At 40.9% G+C, this 21,668-nt stretch overlaps 1 protein-coding gene across 17 annotated transcripts in view; it reads right to left on the reverse strand.

Annotated features, from left to right (window-relative positions):
• LOC107316667 (uncharacterized) overlaps positions 1–21,668 on the reverse strand; it is a 365,025-nt gene that overhangs the window by 112,642 nt on the left and 230,715 nt on the right. The window contains exon 1 of one of the 17 annotated variants that reach the window (XR_014948040.1): positions 7,659–8,530. The exons of the other annotated variants lie outside the window; for them this stretch is intronic. The gene's annotated coding sequence lies outside the window, so the exon portion shown is untranslated. Of the gene's footprint in view, positions 1–7,658; positions 8,531–21,668 lie in introns of those variants that run through there. 17 annotated transcript variants of the gene reach the window in all.

The following is a 21,668-nucleotide window of genomic DNA, read 5'->3' on the forward strand; positions in this document are numbered from 1 at the left end:
TTGTAGAATCCATAAAAGCTAAAAGTCTGCAGTATTGCTACTAAACTTCCAGCGGCGGCAGCCGGGAGATTTCAGAAGAAACACATTTAAACAGAGTGAGGGTAAAAGCAAAAGTTAATAAAAATTTGACCTTGATTTAGTTAACCACCTTAATCTAAATTTGATGAGGTGCTTCATTTGAGTGTAAAAGGACAAAGAGCCAAACCCAAGCTGATGCGATGAAAGTATTTGTGTCTGCATCCTATAAATGCTTCCTGCTTTTATTCAAGGTTTGGAGTTGAGAATAAAAAAGCAGTAAGCCTGAATTGCAACTTTCTTACCATGGCTCACATGTTTCCACAGTTCAGATTGTTATCCATTAATTTTCGGAGCCATTCAGACGTACAGCATGCTATCATATTAACACTACTCAGATGAGGATATTCATTTGCATTTTCATAGTCACTTCCTTTGCATTGTGTATAACAAGTGAAGCAGAAAACGAATGGGCAAAGATGTGGTTCTCCACTAAACAAGAGTGTCCCTTGGAAGAAGCTGCAAAACAATTCAGTGTCTCAGAAGGCAGAGATGTTGTCACCAAATGCAAATATAAACGATTCTCATTTTCTAACAATGCTGAAGCGTTCTTGTTAATGAAATCATGTTCCAAGAGCTAATGATTAAAAAACAATGCACACTTGGACTTGAAAGAAAGCTGATGGAGAGATAGAACAATCATTTGTTGGTAAATCAGATGTATTGTCAAGTACTTGTACAAGCTAATTGCAGTGCTTTTTTACTATCTGATTTCAGCAGTTTCAGATTTCTCTCTGCATGGGAGAAATGCCCATTAGTTAGCACTTCCAACATTAACATTCAAAGATACAGACATTCTACTCACAAGGTTCACATACATTGCATGGGTGTCTGCCAGCCACACACCCTTCCATAGGAGCATACCTCTGTTGATAACAACAAGAGAGAAAATGGCAAAGAGAAAAAAAAAGAGCACGTCATCTGGTTAATCCTATCTCAAATATACTTCAAAGTAAATTATGCAGAGTAGCTCTTATCATCTGCAGCTGCTTAGTGGGAATGTCATGTGAGCAACACAGTTTGTAAGATAATGGATTTATGTCTAGCAGGAACTCAAACGCGTGATGACTTCATGCAGATTCTGTTAGGAATCATGTTGCTAATATTTTTTCCTGTCCCAACAATGTCATATGAAAACACTGGAAATTGTATATTTGAAGCTCCTATCAGATGAGACAGGGAATGCAGAAGAGACAGAGCTTTATTTCAAGGACAGATTGCATTAAGAATGATTCCTTTTAGAGCTGCCCTTGCCAGAAGCAAAGCTCTTAGCTTCCCTGATTTGGAAATAAGGGGCACATCCTCGCACGGGGTAACTGTCATTGTCCCCTTAAAGCCAACACAGGGATGGTAATTTATGATTTGCCCCACGTACTGATGAGTCTGATAGATGAGTTTATATTGCTTGCTCGTAAACAAACCCATTTTTTTCACTTCTCAAATTAGGACTGTATACTTGCAGGCACATAGAAAATGAAAGAGAAAAATAATCACACTTGCTGAACTTGAAGAACTCAGCATTTCCTCTTTTAAACCAGTTGTTATGCCTTTCATAATAATAATTTCATATTTTATTATCCTGGCCCACAGTGGTCTTTTACCACGTCTGTATAAACCTCATTTCTAATGGTCTCAAAGGACATGGTTGGTATTTCCAGAACAAAACAAATTTAAAACATACACTCAGAAGCCACACACATGCACGCACAGTGCCGGAGCGCAGCACGCTGAGTGTGTGATTTGCAGCCTGGGGATGTTTTCTGGGGGATCCCGGCTGGGATGATGGGCAGTGTGACTGCCCAGCAGCGGTGAAGCGGGCGGCCTGGCTGCAGCCAGCACTCTGCGGGGTACTTTGAGCACAGGTTTGGCCTCTGCAGAGATAGCAGCACTTGTGCCATGCCGACATGGCCTCATCTGTCTGCCATCTTGGAAGGAATGTGGCCCAGAGGGGGCAGGAATGTTGCTGAGACCAACAGCAGGCTTTGGAGAGAAGATTGAAATGGGCTTGTGTGGGGAGAAAAGTCTTAGGTATTTTCTTAACTAATTGCTTGTTTTTGTAAGCTTATGAAAGTGATTCAACAATATAAACTGCAAAGTATGTGAAATGGCGAATGAGCTTAAGGGCTTGACAGCAGGAACTCTGTTGAGTTGTGACCCAATGCTATTTGTGTTGTGGCCACACTCAGAACCTTGACCTGGGCTTGTGCTTCCATTCCTTTACCAGCAACACAGAGCTCCCAAGTTTAATTAGCCTATCATATATCAGTAAGAAGATGGTGTACACATACACACAGCATGCACACATGTGGAACAAGTACATGCACACACAGATCCAACACACACGCCCATCCAGCATACACATGCATCCACACTGCCATGTCCATGCCTCTTGGCACACAGATAACAAATCAGCAGGTAGATCGCTATGCATTTTCTTTTCCTCACAGGCTATCTTGAGCCATACGACACACACTGCATAAGCTTAGGTCATAGAAGTGTTAGAACATAGCTACTGGATCCCAAGGGACAAATGGAGCAAAGCCAGCACTAACTCTGCATCCAGCTCTTTACTGTTGCTCTCTGATCATGAAAAAAACCCAGTGTGCTTGCTTGGAACAGACTCTTTCATCCAGCAGCTGTTTGCATGTCAGAAGTAAAAACTCAACATAAAATCTGAGCAAATGATTTTTCACACTGGCTCAGTGCAGCCGGAAGGGAATGGGAGAACTTTTTCTGCCTGGGCAGCAGCCCCAAAAGAGCATCTCTAGCTTGCTACAGAACTCCCCCAGAGTCTCAACTGTCTTCTTCCCACCTTGTCTCCTGTATATGTCCACTCCCAGCACAAAGAAAGTCCCATCAGAGCAGAGCACTAGAAGTATATAAATTATACTGCTATTACTATAAATAGTGGCAAATATCTTCATATATTCCTGCCCCTCCCCATGGGAGTTCTGGCCATAAATGCAGGCAGCCTGAGCTCAGAGGTGTAGCCGTGGAATTGCAACCTATACATGTGCTCTTTTTGACATAAGAGCTGTACTCTCTCCCACAGGCTGGTGTCTTCCTTTTTTCTCTGTAGGAAACTCAAAGTGCTTCTGTTTTACAGATCTCTTTCAGGCATGATTAAATTGGCCTCAAAGGAATGAGATTTAACTGAAAGAAGACCAACTGGTATTTTTTACCCATGTCTAAGAATCTGTGCCTCATAAAAAACAACTGGTGAGCCCATCACCATGCTCAGCCAGAACTTCACCAGATGATCTTCAAGAAAAGCCATGTCTATATCACACTGTGTTTAAGGGACAGAAGACATATATTTAGAAAAAATACCTTTTCCAGATTTGCTTCTTTTCCATAACTTGCTGTTGTAAGGAGCTGTGTGAGCTTTGGTGACAAAGGCATGAGAATCAGTTACACTGCCCTATAACACCCCACTTATCTGTCTTCACTGATTTTTACACACAGCTGGTATTTTTTCTGTAATACATTTTAAGGACTTCCATCTCGATGCTCAATAACTCAGGGTGCAAACCTCAAGCAGGACAACTGCATCAGATGCAGATTTGGTCAGAGAGGGAGGATCTCTTTTGGAAAGATGTAGCCTTGATTCTTCAGATGATCCACCCCATCCTGCGATAGGTTGTTCCAGTGATTAACAGCCCATGCTGGAGAAAGTACTGCAGCTTTCCACCACTGGATATTCCCGTGCCTTTTTCTGTTCAACTGAACAGCTATCTATTATCAGAAATCTCTTCCTTGTGTATGTAGATACCTGCAGACTTTGATTAAAGCTTATTTATTTATTTTAACTCTTTCTTGGATAGCCCTAACAGACTAAAGCATCTTTCCTTGACTTTTTTCTTTAAGTATTTTTTTATAATCTTTTTCTTGATTTGTAGTATACTTCAAGAACTGATCCAAAATTCCCACTAGCACTTTCCCTATCACTGAATGCTCAGAAAGCTGCACTTAAGTTCAGACTTTTGCTTTTAGTCTTTCCCAAGCTACATTTTAGGTACATCTGTGCCGGCCTTGTACCATGCTGTACCACTATGGATGTCCCATCCCTGGAGGCATTCATGGCCAGTCTGGATGTGGCTCTGGACAGCTTGGTCTGGTGGTTGGCAGCCCTGCCTGTGGCAGTGGGGTTAAGACTAGATGATCTTTGAGGTCCTTTTCAGCACAGGCCATTCTATGATTCTATGACTCTGTGAATACAATGCTTCCAAGGCATGGTCCCTGGCTCTTCAGATCAATAGGCTGGCTGTCTATTAGTCGTCACATTTACCATTTAAAAACCTTGGATGACTTTAGCCTCTTTTACAGTCCTCTCAGACTCTTCCAAGTCTTCAAAAAGTCAGTGCGTAGATCAGTGTTCCCTGGAAAGCTGCTTTCATCCTCCTCAGTCAAATCTGGCTGGAGTGGTCTGTTTGCTGCTGTGTAATATTTCTCTGCTGGCTGATGGGATGTGAAGAAGCTCCACAGCCACTGTGGAATCCACAAGCGCTCACATATCCAGCAGTGTCAGAGGGAAAAGGACTTAAAAAGGAATTAAAATATTTGCAGGAAGATTAAAAGACCAGGTTTTTCATTATTTTGTTCTGCAGCTAGGACAAAAGAAAAGCCCTGGCTCTAAAACCCTCCCTGTATTGTGTGCATTAAACACTGCCAGCCTTGAACTTGTCTAATTTATGCCTTGTTTCATCATTCCAGCCTAAACCTCATCTAGAATTACCAACCAGGTTGTGCTCCTCAAGTGCCTTTGCAGAGAAAGCTGCAGTTGCTCTCTGGAACTGCCCTCCCAGAGAAAGCACAGTAAAACTGGCTCCAGAGTGAGCGAATCTTGGTGAAAGAGCAAATATGGCCTGACTTGGGAAGACTTGGGAAGTAGTCAAAATAATCCAGATGAATCTAAAAAAAGAGTAAGACTGAAAAATTCTTGAAGTCACCAGTAGTCATACATGGGCAAAATATTTTACATTTTATCCCCTTACTTTGTTTTGCTTGGGAAGACTTTCTGGAAGGATACATGGAGAATTTTCGTAATATTTTAGATGAAACTGTACCAGTGAGCCATCTGCTATTACTAAATTACATTATCACAAGCTAAAGGTAACTCTTTTTAGGCTGTAACCAAAATTTCAAATCCCTGTAAAATTCTGCTTAAGTTTCACTCATAGTATTCCCCACGTGGAATCTGGTATTTGAGTTAGCCTATTGGACTGTGCCTGTGGGAAAAGTAACGGCAAAAGGGAAACAAAATAACATTCGTAATTACTCCCACTTTAGAACAAGATCTTTCTCAGCCTGATGCAGTAAAGACACACATGACAGGGCTTTGTGCTTCTGCTGAGATACAACACTTGCTGTGTGTGGTTAAACCAGGGCCCCATTGAAGTCAATGGGAGTTTTGTGCTAAAATGTGTCTTGTGCTATCACTTGGGCAAATGTCCACCTCGGGCTACAGCAGAAACAAAATCACCACATTTGTTTCCACTTCTGACCTGCTGAAAGTAGAATTATATTGTATATTTCATTCTGATTTTTCCCCCTGATTTAAACAAAGATACCACTGTGTTATAATCTGATCCCAAACACCGTGTGAGAGCTGGGGAAGTCAGTTATAACTGGAATCACAGACTTTGTACACTGTTACCTTGCCTTTAACTCAGCGTTTCACTTCATAGGCAATCAAGACACAGTTTCATGCCTTCAGCTTGTACTTCTGTGTCTCATGACACCAGCAGCATCACTGATGGCTGTAAGTTCCCATACTCTCCTTACACTGTGCCACTTCCTTCATGTTATTTTTGTCCTGCATATATGTACATTGCACAGGGAAAAATGCACGCAATTTCCAATGGGTTGTCAAGTGGCCATAGCAGAACTTAACCGTAACCAGACTTTGCAAGCCAACTCTGCAAAATGTTTTTATTATTATTTTGCTGAGATAATTCAAAGGCCCAGAGCACTCTTCCAGTGACCGGCTAAATCTGATTTTTGTTTGTGACCAGCATGAATGCTGACCTTTGCCTTCTTGGCTGATCTTTGCATCTCTCAGAAAGTTCACGGAGAGGTCAGAGCAGGACCGACTTCCTCCATGCTGGCGTGCAGGGACACCTTTCTGCCACTGAGCCAGGAAGGGGCTGGCCTTGCCCATTGATAGCTCCAGGTTCATTTTTTGTTTTGGAATTCTGGACTCACCACCACCAATGAGAGCCTGGCAAGTGAAAGGGCACATCCTTTTTTACTTACCCAGCACCTCTGCTGCTCTTACCTTTCACTGGAAATTGCTCCCTATTAGCACAAAAGTTTTGTCTCAGCTCTGATACCCCCTCAGTTTAAGGGACAGGTGCTGCACACAATAATGAACTGTGTACAGACGTGACTATAGACAACCACAAAAGAAACACCTAGCCTGAAATTCCCTTAAATACACTCATATTAAAGAGAATGAATTCTTCCCTTAGGTCGCCCTGGCATAGGTGCACAAGAGAAATAAAAATGATTTTGGGTGCATTCTTCAGCTGATCCCTTTCACAGATAAGCACAGTGCTGCTTGTCACTGCAAAAGAGGGCGATGAATCTCTTTAGAGCTGCTGACACCACCGTGGTGCAGGCACCCACTTTCCCATCAGAGCACGGAAAGCAGCGCCCTGAGAGGGCTTTAAATCTCTGCTCAGAAACGGCGTCTATTTACAAACAGCAAGAATAGCCCTGAAATGGTGAAAAATGCACTCGAGTCATATTTAGAATGATTGGATGTGGGGGATATAACAATAGTTTTCAAGACTGTAAGCACTGCGTATATTCATATCTCATGCTATTTATCTTGCAGATATACAGTGCTGGAAGTTGCTGGCTGCAAGCTGGTGAGCTTGTAGCAGTGAGAAGGAAAGATCTCTCCGTTTGTCACTGGCCGTATATCACTGCAGCTGTGCCCTTTGATTACACAGAGGGCTCCTCCAGCCATTAATAATAGGAAACACTTTTTGTCTGGTGAATGCATCTCAGCGCCATCCTCTAACACCTAGGCTTTTGTGAGGTAGGAAAGGTAAACTAAAGATGGAGCTTGTTCATTACACATTTACACTAGATGCGTAAACAAGGATAACCTTTGTTTTCCTCAGAAAGGAAAATATGCCATTCTTTTTCTTACCGTCGCCACGACTGCTTCTTGCAGAAACAATCTAGCAGTGCCAATTACAGCTTGCTGAGGAAGTGACACTAATGAATCACAATAATGCTGCCCCAGCATCACGGAGAGTGCCGTGACGCCAGCCTTCCAGATTAATTGCATCACGTATAACAGTGCAGCCACATCTGCTGGCCAGGTGGATCGGTGGAAAAGATTTCCCCAGAAAAGCAGAGCTTAGAGGAAATCGATGTATAGGCTGAATGCTGCATTGCCAAAATTAGATTGCTATCTGGAATTGACACAAGTAATTGATACTAAGATTGGAAAAGCCTAACCTGGTGTAAATTGTTTAGTGCTACAGAGAACTATAAAAGGCATTTCATGCTTGATCTGCAGAATGAATCAAAATTAATGCTAAGTTTGAGTGGCATGCAGTTGCTCTTACCTCTTGCAGCACAGTGTGCCTGGGCTGCTCCAGGAAGGTGCCTGCAGTCAGGGGGCATGGGGTGCCGCTGGGGCTGGCCTGCACAATCCTCTCCCACAGCACTTTTGAGACAACAGGAGAAAGCCCAAATCCTTTTGTCCTAATGCTGCTTTTAGCCATCTGTCAGAACCTTGCTTTAACCCTATCAAAGCTATGCAGGTTGCTCCTAAAGTAATGCCTCCTATTTATTTCCATGGAAACTACAACCAACACAAAGAGCACAATAACATCATTTGATAGAGCAAATTCTCAGCTACAAAACACTGTTTTTAAGCATGGTCACTGCCATTAGCTGTGCATTTTTGCCAGTGATGAATAAGAGCCTGTGTGCCTTGTTTGTAAAAATCTGTACCAGCAGAGGTGACCACTGCCTGTCTCCACTGCTGAAACTCACCATCCATAGCCTCACTGTGCTTACATCCACTGTTTGGTCTCCATAAACATTCAGCAAGTGACAATGACTGTCAATGGATGCCACTGTTTCCACATGGAGGAATTAAATGACACACCTTCCCTTCATATGCACTTCCATGTCAGACCTCATTTAGTCAGACTGCCCCTCTGCTGCCATCTGCCACATGGCAACAAAATGGACTGCAATACTGGTGTGGAGGTTCAACTTCTACTGCCATATCACCAACATCTGCCTTTGACATTGCGGGCCAACATAATAAAATAGGGGGCAGTACTTTTGGAGCAGCACTTGTATAATTAAAATGGAATCGTGGGGAGTTTGGGGTAGCAATTAAAACAAAACAGAACAAAAGAGAGAGAGAAAGAGAAAGAAAGAGAACAAGAAAGAAAGAGACAAAAAAGAGAAACCCTGCGCCTTTCTGAAACAAGCCTGGCCTTGCTGTATACCGATTCAAGACCTCTGCTGTCCTGTTGCTGGAGGCAGCCATCTCTTCAGCAAGGTCACCACTAGATTTGTACTGGATGAAGGGATTCTGGTAAATGAGTTGTTTTGGAGGAATTCCAAACATCACACACAAAAAAGTATAATTCCTGTCCTACATCTGTCCCAAAGCAGTGCCCTTTATTTATGTTTTGGTAGAACCCACAGTTGCTTCATTGATGGTCTTGTGACTATGATATGTTCCTCTTAAATCTGCACTGACAACTTATTTAGGTCTTGGAGTCAGAGTTTAATTTCCTCAAGTTGGATTTATTCCCTCAAGCTGTAAAGATGTGAGGAAGCGCATGCTTGTTGCTGACTCAAATACAGAGCTGAAAACCTCTGAGGTGGAGGCTATGGTTTGCATAGTGCTCCTCTTTTTACAACCTCTGCTCCTCGCTTCCCCAATTGTGGACATGGAAGTGGAGCTGATCGCAGCACAGGGCTGTGTGAGCCCACTGCCCAGTGTGCTGGGTCCTGCTGCTGGCGGTCCATTGCCCCGGGCTGCAGCACAACCTGGGCAAGGCACATACTGACTTATGGGAACAATGTAACGTGTCATAGAGGGTTTTATTTTTATGTAGTGTCGCTCTTCCACAGATAAATAACTTCTCAGGAAAATGTCATCTATCTGTATAAATACCCAAAGAAGAATTAGTTAGATGCGACTGACTGAATTTCACCAAGAGAACATATCAGTCAGTAGAAAGGATTTTTCTAGAAAAACAGAAAACTAGACAAACTTACTTTCTGCTATTTTTACAATCTTCTTGCCCCAAATACAGTTATTATATTGGTCACTGAATTTAAATGATGAATTTCTCTGCTTTTAAAGCATAGAGAAAAAGATCACTAAATTTCTTATCAGGAGATAGTGATAGACTTCTCAGAAATGCACGGCATCTTGGAAGTTTGGTCTCATATCACCATTTATATTCCTGAGAAATAGACATGTCTCACATTCTGTAGCAGTGTTTTGTGACATTTGGATTTACAATGTTCAAGTTTAAGTCTCCAGCCCTTTGCAGTCTGTCAAAAACAGCTTCTCTGTCCATTTATTTTCGTCTTCTGTGCTCAGTCTGAATATCTTTTGTAAATTTATACTTGACAACCCTCGTATTTCAGCAGCTGGCTTTGTTTCACAATCTACCTTGCTTGCTCTGTTGCATTAGCTGAAACAACAAATTTAATCCATGATGTCAATAGTAAATTATAGCGGAGAAGTAATATATGCCTGACATCACTAAGGTCAAGGCCACAGTGAAAATACTGCAAATAATAGATCCAAAGGGTCTTCTCATAGAGGTAGTTGCTTGCTGCTCATTTAATGTTACGAGAAACAGATTAGTGTCACATACTGCATTATGTTGGCCTTTTACTTACAGGCAGCATAAACCTCCAGCTAATGTAAAAGTGTTCCCACAACATGAAAAGAGGTTCCAAAGAAGTTTGCTATGTCATTATAATTCATATTTTCTAACTGATAAATAATTAAAACAAGAATTACTTTACTGAAAAGATTCATTTACGGCACACATTTTCCATTACTCTAACTGTTTGGAGGGACTGGGGGAAACATTTATTGCATACCTTACCCAAACTACCTTGCCATTAAAGTATCTAAATTACCTCAGTGAATTCTAAGCACAGAAGTGGTTGATGAATTGCTTTTTGCATAAATGCACTTTCCCTTTGCTAGAACCTAATTTTGTGTATAAATACACACACACACACGGAGAATGAAGCAGCTACTGAACTCTCTCAAGAAGAAAAATTGAAGCCTGGAATTTTCTCTGTGTAATGAAGTTTTTCTAAACGCTGCTTGTATTATAAGCATCCTTGGACTCTCTGAGGACAAGCCAAAAATGGGTTCTTCTACAATGGCGAAAGAGCAGTTAATGAATCATTTTCTCCTCTGTGGAAGAGCTCATTCCTGTTAATTTGTCCATTTTACAGCCAGAGCTTTTTTAACATCAAAATATGCTTTCAGTTTAAAAGCTCATTTAGTGCCAAAGGGGACAAAAACTCATGCCAAGTGAATCATAAGCAAATTCAATGTATGGAAGAATATGGAGATTTCCATTCCATCAAGCTCTATTATTTATTTTATCCAGCATAAAGAGCATCAGCAACTGAGGACTTTCAATCTGCAGTTCATCCCTTTAGCTTGGCTCTACTTTCATACCTTTTCAAGAAGGGCTGGGCAGAGTATACTGGAGTATGACTAGAACACCTGGCTTGCCACATGTCCTGTCTGTTGCTATGCCATTCAATAGCTGTTCTGCTCATAAAAGCGGTGTTCATTCATTCCTGGTGTTGCTAACGCTGAGTTACAGACCAGATGATAACCCTTTCTTGAGGTAGTCCGGCAAGTTTAAGTGAGACTTGTTGACAGCAGGGAATTGCTGGAACTTGCGCTTTTAACCTCTAAGCTGGACTTTTTGGGAGGGCAGTTTTCATTACTGGTGATCTGGTGATCAACTGCCAGGAAGGTATTGCTTTAAGGATATAAATATTAAGAAGAGTCCCAAACACCAAAGTTCCTGTGATATTCTCTTACATGCAAACAAAAACTAGAAAAAGGAATCAGTTGCTTTTGGAACCAATCAGCAGTCTCAGTATAGGCTGTTTTGATGACTATTTAATCTTGCCCATAAAAGTAGTTTAAATAATGTTGTTATGTGCCAGTGCTCTTAGCACTTGCTTTGGTGTATGATGTATGGCCAGTGTCTGCTCCAAGAATCAACAAATGTGCATTATTCCATTAGCAATTTTCTGTTTTCTACAAAGCTTTACAATTTATTAGTGTTATTTATGTTAATGTACTACTGCCTTATTTTACATATTTATAATATCTTCTTTCCTCTGCCATGAAAAGCAATGAAAAGTTTAAGTACTGCATCTCAGTTCAGCTCACATGACATTTACAAATGTTCTTTCTAAAAACAGCATCGTAAGAGTCCTTTCTAAGCCTAGAACTGCTGTTTTAACTTCTGTGAAACTCTTACTGACATCAAAACAGGACTGAGGATTTCCCAGTCCTCAGTACCTTCTTCCCTGCTGTTATTCAGAGAGGATGAGATGCTCCAGCTGCATGAGAGGAGATGACCTTTTTATCCCAGTAAAATCTGGGAAAAGCGTAGGAAGGGGAAGAACATCAACAAAAGGTTTCTCTCCTTGAAGATGTGGATAAGAAGGTTTCAGTAGGAGGGAGAACACATAGGGAGTAATGTGATAGTCCTGGAGGGTTTCTAAGTACTTTTAGAAGTTTATTCAACAAAGAGGGAGCTGATGTCACTGGTTGTCCAGCAATTCACCCCTGTGTTATGGAACAAGGGATACAACCACTTAGACAAAAATTGTTTACTTTTGGCAGGCTGCTTTGCCTTCAGTTCCCTGGTACGTGGTCTTCAAGGCCCGCAACAATCCTGAACACTGTCAATATTACTGCTGCTCTATAGATTTCCTAAATATGTCTTTTAAGGCAACTCCATTACATGCACCACCTTAGCTCTGCCTGTGTAAATAACAAGTTTACCCCAGTGCTGTCACCATAGGCTGATGCAAATAAAGGCACCATGTCAGTGTGATTTTTTTCACATTTGCGTGCTGCCTGCATTGGGTCAACACTAGTTTAATCTCTGCCCAGCTGAAGCTCATTAGTATCTGATCAGTGTTGATGTTTCCAGATACTTTATTACTGAATTTTCACCAACCCAGTGTGCAGCCTGTTCCAATACTCGACCACTCATTCTGAGCAGAAATTCTTCCCAGTATCAAACCTTCTTTACTCCACCTGACATTTCTGGAAGATTTTCTTAAATAGAGAGAAATCTTGCATTTCCAAGATCATTTCCAAGGCACTAGATTATACAGGATTCAGTTGATAATTAATACTAATTATGTAAGGGTAAATTTTTCTCAATCACTAGAGTGTGCAGATAATGCATAACTTTCAGTTAACATCAGTGGTCAGTTTGCTTTTTATTTTTACTGAATGCTTTGAAAGGAGGAACTTCACCCCAAAAATAACAGCTCAAAAACATTGCAATGTGATCCAGCACCTCATTTCATTGTTGGCTACCCCACCTATGGTGAAGTGTTGGAACTAGACGATCTCTGAGGTCCCCTCCAACCCAACCTAAGAAGTCAGTCTTCCTACCACCAGTCACTCTCCCAAGTTATGAGGACCACAGAGCTGAATTCTTTCCTCACGTCCTGGCCAGAGGATTTACTCCAAAGATACATGGCAATGAGAGCAGGCACCGGAGCAGTGGGTGAATTTTTGACCAAGAAAGCAGCGTGCCCAAGTATAAGGCTTTCCAGAAGAGCTTGTATTGGGATCCAGAATGTCAATGGCTTCTCTATTCACAAGCATGCTAGTTACTATACTTATGATTCTTGTCACAGTGCTAGAATATACACAGCTTCCCCAATCACACATGCTGCAACCTTGCTCCTAGAACTTCCAGTCTCCAAATGACAACATTTCTGTATTAAAAATATTAATACATCCTTCTATAAAAGGGAAAGAAAATACAAGTGCTGTTTTCTGCAGAAAACCCAGCTGATTTGCAAATAAATATAGGGAAAATTTATATCAACCAAGAGCAAACTCTGTTTCTCTTCAAACCTGTAAAGCTCCAAAAAAACAAACAGTCTCAAAATGTGCTCTCTGTCTCTGGTCTTCCAGCAACAAGCTCACTCAGAGCTCAGAACACTTGCAGAAATGAATTACAAGTCAGTTCAGGGGGAAAACCAAAAACTGAGTCATTTTTGTCTTGTTTGCAGAACTATATATCTTGCTAGGGCGTGAAAAACACTGCTTTGGATTTCCCATTTATATTGCTCACATAGCAGGTACCTTCTTCGGGGACATTAGGAAGCAAATGAAAATGCTGTTTATGGCCACTGGAAGACTCTGAAAGCATATACTAATTCTCACAAACACGTTATTCTTACAGATGTAACCAGGTGTTGCTGCCATAAATTACCATTTGCAGTGAAGCAGCCCAGAGCTGTATCTGGAGGAGGAGACTCAGGAGAGCCTGCTGTGCCCAGTCCTCCTTCAGGTGAGCCCCAGATGTGCTTGGGTTCCCCCAGCTTCTCCTTTGCCCTCATGTTCTCTCAGAGAGGAAGCTGAAGGAAACAGATCTGACAGAGTCCTGGGTACCCCAGAGCCCCATTAATGCCTAATTGTTTTATTTACTATTTCAGTGATGAAGACTAGACATCTTCCCACCTCAGTGTGCAAGAGTACAGGAAAAGAAATACATATAATGAACTTCAGAAAAAAAAATCTGTGCTCACTGTATTTTTTGAATTACCTTAGTACTTCAGAAGCTAGCAAAGCCTGCTAAGAGGTTCAGACACTCTCTTGTGGTAACTTTATTTATGTAACAGATGGAAAATGCTGCGTTCTGACAGTGATGGTATTTTGTAGCATTTGCCTAGGCAAAGTGAAGTTTACATTGTAAAATGCATGCCCAAATGCTGAAAGGATTGCTCTCTCTCAGGTTTAAATAGGCAGGTTGCTTCTAATGGCTGGGAACTTTCTGATTAGATATTTGGTTCATGCTTATTTATCACAATGGGACATTTTCAAGGTAAAGTTTCAACAACTCCTTTCTGTTGGAAGGTTTCTTAGCTCCATCTTGTTAAACCCAGGGATAAAAGGGGATGATCAGACAGTCCAGCCCAGCAGAAGGGTGTCAAACCTGAACCAAGTGAGACCTGAATGGATGCCTGTGCTGTCCTCCAGCCACTCAGAGAGGTCACAGCACAACCTTCAGAACTGCAAGCCAGATCCATGATCCATACTTCCGCTCAGTTGTTTCCTTTGCTCTTTTTGCTATGACTTCTCTCCCTCTTTTTCGCTCAGAATTTACAAAGGTTTATCCTCATCCCAGCACAGAAGAGACAACTGTTACAAATTCTGAAAGGTCTGTGGGCCCAAAGCAAGGTTTCTTGCCCAGCTCCAGGAGTTGTTCCTTACACCTCTGCAGTGGGACCTTCCAGCCTGCAGGAATCAGCTCCTACATGTTCAAGTCTGCACAGCTGAGATGACCATTAGTTTCATTCACCCGATCTCCCAAAAACAAAGCAACCCCCAAGCTTATTTAAAGTCTCAGTGTATATTTGCAACTGCTAGAAGCAGATCTGTGCCCTTCTGTCCCTGATGAAGGGACAGCATTTAGAACTGTTTATGATCCACTTGCAGAACACTACAACAATTCAAGACTGTACTTATAGTGTGTACAGGATTTTCTGCCTGTAAAGAGATCTTACATTTTGTTCAGCTTGGCATTTGTGTCTGCTCTGCTGGCAGAGAACTCTAATTGTCAGGGACACAATGGGCTGTGCTCTTATCTGTGATTAATAGACATGATCTTTCCAGAATGATAAATGCAGGTAAGGAAAGTCTCTGTGACTATATCTATGCTACATCATAGATTATCAAAAACTCTACAATGTGGACATGATAATAAGCATCTGTGATGTCTTGTAAGTGCTGGCTAAGACTTCCTAATGCCTGGAGTTTGATTTTTATGAGGCTTTGTGTGGGAACATCATCCACAACAATGAAATTCAGTATTTCAGTTTCTTAGCTGTTGCTCAGCTCTCTGATCTGGTAATTTCCCCCAAATTCCTCTTAGAGACTGCCTTTAAGCAAAAAGAAGGACCCATTCCATGCACAGCAGGACAGCCAGGAGCTATGGGAATTGAGGGAAGTGTGCCCTGTCCCCACTATGGCCCGTTTTGGGAGTGACAATTTGGAACAATATATATGTATTTCGTTTTCAGATAGCAATGTTTCAGGTAGCTGAGGTCCTCTGCAAGTTGCTGCAGCAATGGATGAACTGCCAGCATTAATATCTCATGCCACCCAATCGTGAAGGGAAAAGTGGTGGTTGCAACTGACAACCAGCGTGATTAAAAACACCCATTAAAGAGATTAAGAATCTGCAAATGCCACGGTACGTAAGATGCAGAGCATCACACTTCTACGCAGATGGCAACATCTGTAGTAGAGATGTGACATTCAGAAATGTGCAACAAGTTTCTCAGATGCTCCTGCAGCCTGAGACACAGGCCACACATTGAGAGCAGATGGCTCCACTATGCTTCATCATACACAGAAATATTGATTTGTTGTCATGCCATGGTGTAGGTTTCTGTGGATAGCAGGTTAATGGCACTTGGCACTAACCATTGCACAGCCTTTTTCTACTTTTTGGTGACGTGGATAATTTCTCCTAAGAAATACACAGTGTGGCACTGAGATCCCCTCCCTGGCATATCCTCAGACCATCTTAGTAGGCTGGGGGGTTTGTGAGGAGAGGAAGGGAGCAGCTCAGCTCTTCTCTATTTGCGTGGGAGCCAAGGACCAGGGAGGAGGTTTTGGCTGACACACAGCCGTCGAGGGAAGCTTTGTGAGGAGGAAGTTGTCAACACTTGAATCCTAGAAGCATTCTTTTCAGCATATACATTCTGTACCACTCAGAATAAGAATGAAGCATGGTGGAAAAACAACTAAAATCAACATGATAATAATATCTACTTATTTTTTAGTATTGAGTTTGTACTCAACTTAGAGCAGTAATGGCCAGAAGAGCCTTCCAGAGGCTGGCCACAGTCCAACACCTTTTCCTCTTAGGCAACTATTTCCCTAAAACTACAATTTGGATTGGATGTATTTATATTTATATGTATATATATTTACAGTGAAGGTGGTGAGGCACTGGCACAGGTCCTCCAGTGAGGTGCTGGATGTCCATGAGGACATTCAAAATCAGGCTGGACAGGGCTCAGAGCAACCTGATGGAGCTGTAGGTGTCCCAGTTCATTTTAGGGGAGTTGGACTGGATGGCCTCTAAGAATCCCTTCCAATTCAAATGATCCTACAATTCTATGATTCTTAAAAGGTATGTTAAGGGTTCTCTGTCAGAAAAAAAAATATTTGAGTCCATGACTGGTTATATCCACTTTATAAATAATGTCTCTTAATTAAGACCTTTTCTTACACCGGGATTTATAATCCATCTAATGGCTAGATTTTCCCTGAGATTAATTAGTTGCTACAGACATCTACTCCTATTTCTGTACATAAAAAAACTTAATCTTGTAATGGACACCAACAAAATAGTGGGAAAGCCATTTTCTAAATACTGATGGTAATGACCAAGATGATAATATTAAAAAACATCCAATAAACACATTTATTCCTATAAAGCAGATCAGTTATAGAATCTTGAGTACAAAGATAAGATGTACAATTTTATTAAAGTGAATAAAGTGCACTTTTATATAAAAAAATAGAAGATACAAAGAAGGAAAAGATGAATTATCAGCAAATTGAGAATTTGGCAGGCAGAAGCACTGTCAAAGAATCAATAGCAGAGAAGAGTCAAAAGTATGAAAGAAACTGTAAGACAGCTGCCAAAACCGCCCACTCTGCAGCCATGTGGGCATTACCAAATAACATATGCATGGAACACAAAAATAATTACTTTTTTAAAATTATTATTCTTTTATCAGCTTAAGGACATTTTAATAAGTTGGACAACTGCTAAAGATGTTTCAGTAAATGCTTTAGACCAGTCACCTAAGTACACAAAGTTAAGCACATATTTAAGGGACTTGCTGCCTCGGGATTTTAATTATTACGGACAATTTCCATGTGTGTGTTTGTTTTAACATTGTCTCCTGCTGGAGAACAGCTGTCTGCAAATGGGCTGGCAAGGTAAACAGAAACAGGACTGCGATGCTTAGTGACTCAGACAAGTCCTATCATCAGCATAAATTTGTTGCCAACCTGACAAGCATAAAATGTCTTGGAAGGATCCACATTTCATCACAGTTGTGTCTTGCAGCCTGTCACAGTCCAGCAGCAAGATATTCAGATATACAATTGCTGTTGCACGTTAAGGAAAGAACTAGGTCCTTACCAAATAATCCTTCAAGTTTGTAGGTGAATTTGGTATTTGTGAATAAACTAATGCTGTGTTAGTTTGCAGTGTAGTGCTGGCAGAACTGGCCGGTGCTGTTTCAGTAAGCCTCGACAGCTTATTATTTTTGAGTTAATTGCCATTTGCCCAAATCCAAAAGTGATCCAAGTGTTTATCAGGCTGCTACTGAGAGACAAAAAACAACAACATAAACTGGCCATAAATAACAGGACAGAGAGTAGAAAATGTGCAGAAGGAGATGAAAAATAGATGTACTACAGAAAAGTCATCTGTAATACTGAGCAATAGACTACAGACTGGCAAAGGAAAACAAATACTTAATGATGGAGCCAAGGTTTTGGGCCTGATACATAAGACAGCTGAGATGACTCAAAAGACAGACAGGATGTGATGGAGAAAATTAAGAAGCAAAACAAAGTACTTCTGTTCAGAGAAAGACAGCCTAATGCAACCACCTAGAGCAGAGAAATTGGAAGAAGTTCTTCAGAAGACAGAGGCAAAGAGTAGGCTATGGGGGAAAAAAGAACAACAAAAAAAAGTAAAATGGGTCTGCAAGAACTTCAAATTCCCCATACCTGCCTGCTCATGAAATGTTTGGAGCATTACAGTACATGAGCAAGGAGCCTCTTCCTCCCTTAAGCATGAACTAAGTACGAGCAATGGAAGCTGGGATGCAGATTGCCTATGGCAGATCCTTCAGCAGAAGAAAAATGGAATAACAATCAAAATTAAAATACCCACCTTTAAGCAGCAGCCTAGAATAACTGTGCTCCACATGGAGGCACAGCTCACATCAGATAACCAATCCGTCTGAGAAACATACTGATGGTGTCAGAGATTGCTGCATTTTGTGAAGTGGCAAAGCAACATCAAGCGAACTTATTAGCAATGGTACGGGCTGCCTCGTGGTTGTACCTGGGAGGCACTGCCCTCGCAGCCTCCCTGTTCACAAACTGCATAACACCTCCATCTGTTTGATTCTGGTCTCGGGAATCATAAATTTGCAATGAAGCTACATGGCTGGCAGGGGTGGAGTACGACATGGAAAATTCTCAAATTGTATTCAAAGAGCAGAAATAGTGTTTTGGGCTACCAGGGTTCACAGCAATGTAATATATATGTAATATAAACCAGCAATGAAATAAAATGTAATTATGCTTTTTGCTCTTACAATCCAGAGACTTAATAATTCCTAGCACGTTGCTGGACTAATCAATGTATATTATTCTAACTTAGTTTTCACATTCATTAATTTGTTCCAGATTCCCTATAATTTTACCAGCAAACACCAAATAAAATATTTTGTATTTAATCAGCATGAAGAGATCACCAATTCTGGAAGCTTCCATAGCTGACTGCAGTGGACTTAAAGAGAAGAAAACCTGAGTTTCACTGCTGATTGCCATGTAAAGGCAAGGTCTCAGTTTATCATTCTGCAGACTGGTTTCTCCTAGCATGTACATGGAGATCTTAAAGTCAACAGGATAAAAAGCATAATGGAAATATTAGTTTACTTCCCCTTCCCTCCTCCCTTTTCTCCCTTTTTTTCTTGTTTTTCTTTTTTTTATTCTCTCTCTCTCTCTCTTTTTTTTTTTTTTTTTTTTGAGCAGTGCATGACACCGCAGGCATCCCAGCATGATTGTGCAATCGTGGACCTGTCGATGACCAAAGGAGTGTGCTGTGCCACTACCAATTATGTTGCTACAGGTCCAGAATGGTACCATTTTGTTGTTAGAATGAACAAAGGATGCCTACAAGAGAGTGAAATGTAAGGTGCTGAGAGAGGAAAGTTTTCTGCAGCATGCTGGGGCAGTGTGGGCAAGGAGGTTAACCTGACAGATCGTGATGAATGATGCTACATGTAGAGAGGCTGGGCCAGATGTGTGCATGCAGTGAACAGCTGTCCTCAATGAGTTGGGCAACTTAATGGGAATGAGTAAAGAAAAGCTCCTTTCTGTGATGGGATTTCATCCCCTGCTCTGAATTGTCAGGACCTCTCATTTCAAAATGTTACTCCTGTAGCAGGGGTGGCCATGGGCTACAGTGCATTAACCTGATTTGATGGGATAGAGCAACAGAGCAACAAATTCGTCACAGGACTGGAGTGATGCAGGCTCAGAGCAAATGAAACACTAAGAGGAAATAATTTCTACCTCAATTCTCAGCAACTAGCACAAGCAAATCTGACTCCAGCTACGCACTGCAAATGCTGAAATCAATATTAGATATTCAAAGATGATGCACAATTTAAAATGTCTGTATTGACTCATTAGGATGAAATTTAAAGGCAAAAAAAAAAAAAAAAAAAGAGAACAAGAGCAGAATATTTAGGACGGTTGTTCACAGAAACAAACAAACAAACCCCCCAAACCCCACCATCTTTTATTTCATTTGGGGAAATAAAAGATACATATTTATTAAGGTAAATTTCTGGATAAATAAATAGAATACTTGGCAGAAGCATTCTGCCCAACTCTGGTAGCAATGTTGTATCACTAAAATCTTTTATAAAGAGATAATATTTAGTTTCAGAGCACAGCTAATGTCATACACTGCTGAATATTTTGATATATATTATTGACAGACATATGAAGAGGATTAAGGCTAAAATGGTAATCAGGTAGAATTTATCCCATAATCACACTATTTCTAGCAACAGTCATCCAGAAAGTAAGTTAAGGAAACTGCTGAAGTTTCCTCCTGGTCCTTTCCATTGTAGTATCCCCGCTTTGCTAATGAGATGCACGTAAGCATCAATAGTAAGGTCTGTTTTCGATAGCCTTGCACCAAAATCTCCCATGTGAATATTCTCCCTTGGCTGACAAAATTTGTAACAAATTACCAATAAAATCAATTAATATAAAGTCACTTCATGTGATATTCCATTGGCCACCAGAGACAATTAGGACCCACCTACACCTATTCTTTATTTCAGCAGGGAGATGTCCCTTCAGTGGGTATTTGATGAGGAGAGTGATATTTTTTTGAGGCCTTTTTAAGACAGTCAAAAGTTAACTGGTCCCACCTTACTGACCTACATCAGGTAATTTATCTAAACACTGTAATGTAGACCTATATAAAATGGCAATTCCTTCACTGCTCAAACAATGAAGCAATTACCTTCATCTGCAATTATTTCAACATGCCAGAGATGTCAGTCATGGAGCTGCACTTAAAGCTGTATCAGCAATTCCCTTTTCCAGGTAACTGTATTTTAGAAAGCTTTAATTTTGTTGTACCTAGATGTAATCAGATGAGGAAATATCTCTTTAACAAGGAATGAAAATGATTTGGACATATTAAAGTCACATAAAAGAACAAAAGTAAAACTCAAACTATTATCAGGAGAGGATTTTAATACAAAATATCCATAAGCAGCTTTCTATTCTAATATTTTTATGTGGGCATACAAGTGACAGCAGTTCTCTTTCTGTTTTCTTTCTCTTTTCTGTGTCATTGGGCAGAACAGCAGATGTGATTTGTTGATATTACTCATCTACTATACAGTTTCTTGCAGATACGCCTTTGATTTCCAATTTATTGTCTCGTACAGTATGTTAGAAACCAGCAGTTCTATACACAAGAAATGGGAAAAGTGGGTCAACAACAGAATAAAGACTCAAAATAGTTTCAGTGCTAAACTAAAACCTACTATTTAACCTACAACACATGCCAAAGCAGGTACTGATGCCTACATCAGCGCTCTGAAGGAAACCAGCAGCCACACACAACCTCTCTGTGCTCAGTGGAGCTTGTAGAACTAAGTGCAGGATAAGGGTTTCATCATCTTCTGGGTCTGCTCACACTTCAGAATATCTTTCCTACAGCAACCAACTGAAGAACCTTGCTTGTCAAGAAAGCAGAACGTGGCCTTTGGTAGTTAGTCTTGCCCTTTTTTCAGAGTGTAAGTCATGATCTAAAACACACACTGAAACACACTAAATTGTATTTATGGAGTCAATGTCACTTACAGGGTCTGATCACAGTATGCTGGAGAATGCAGTACTGGTATTCACAGTATTCACAGACTGCACCAACTGCAGGGTCTATCTTGTGCCAGCATTTATTGGTGTTTTCAGGGGAAACTTGTGTGCAAAGCTCAGAGCA

This window comes from Coturnix japonica, chromosome 7 (genome assembly GCF_054131305.1).
Source record: "Coturnix japonica strain WE chromosome 7, WE-NBRP24, whole genome shotgun sequence".
Classification (NCBI taxonomy): Eukaryota; Metazoa; Chordata; class Aves; order Galliformes; family Phasianidae; genus Coturnix; species Coturnix japonica.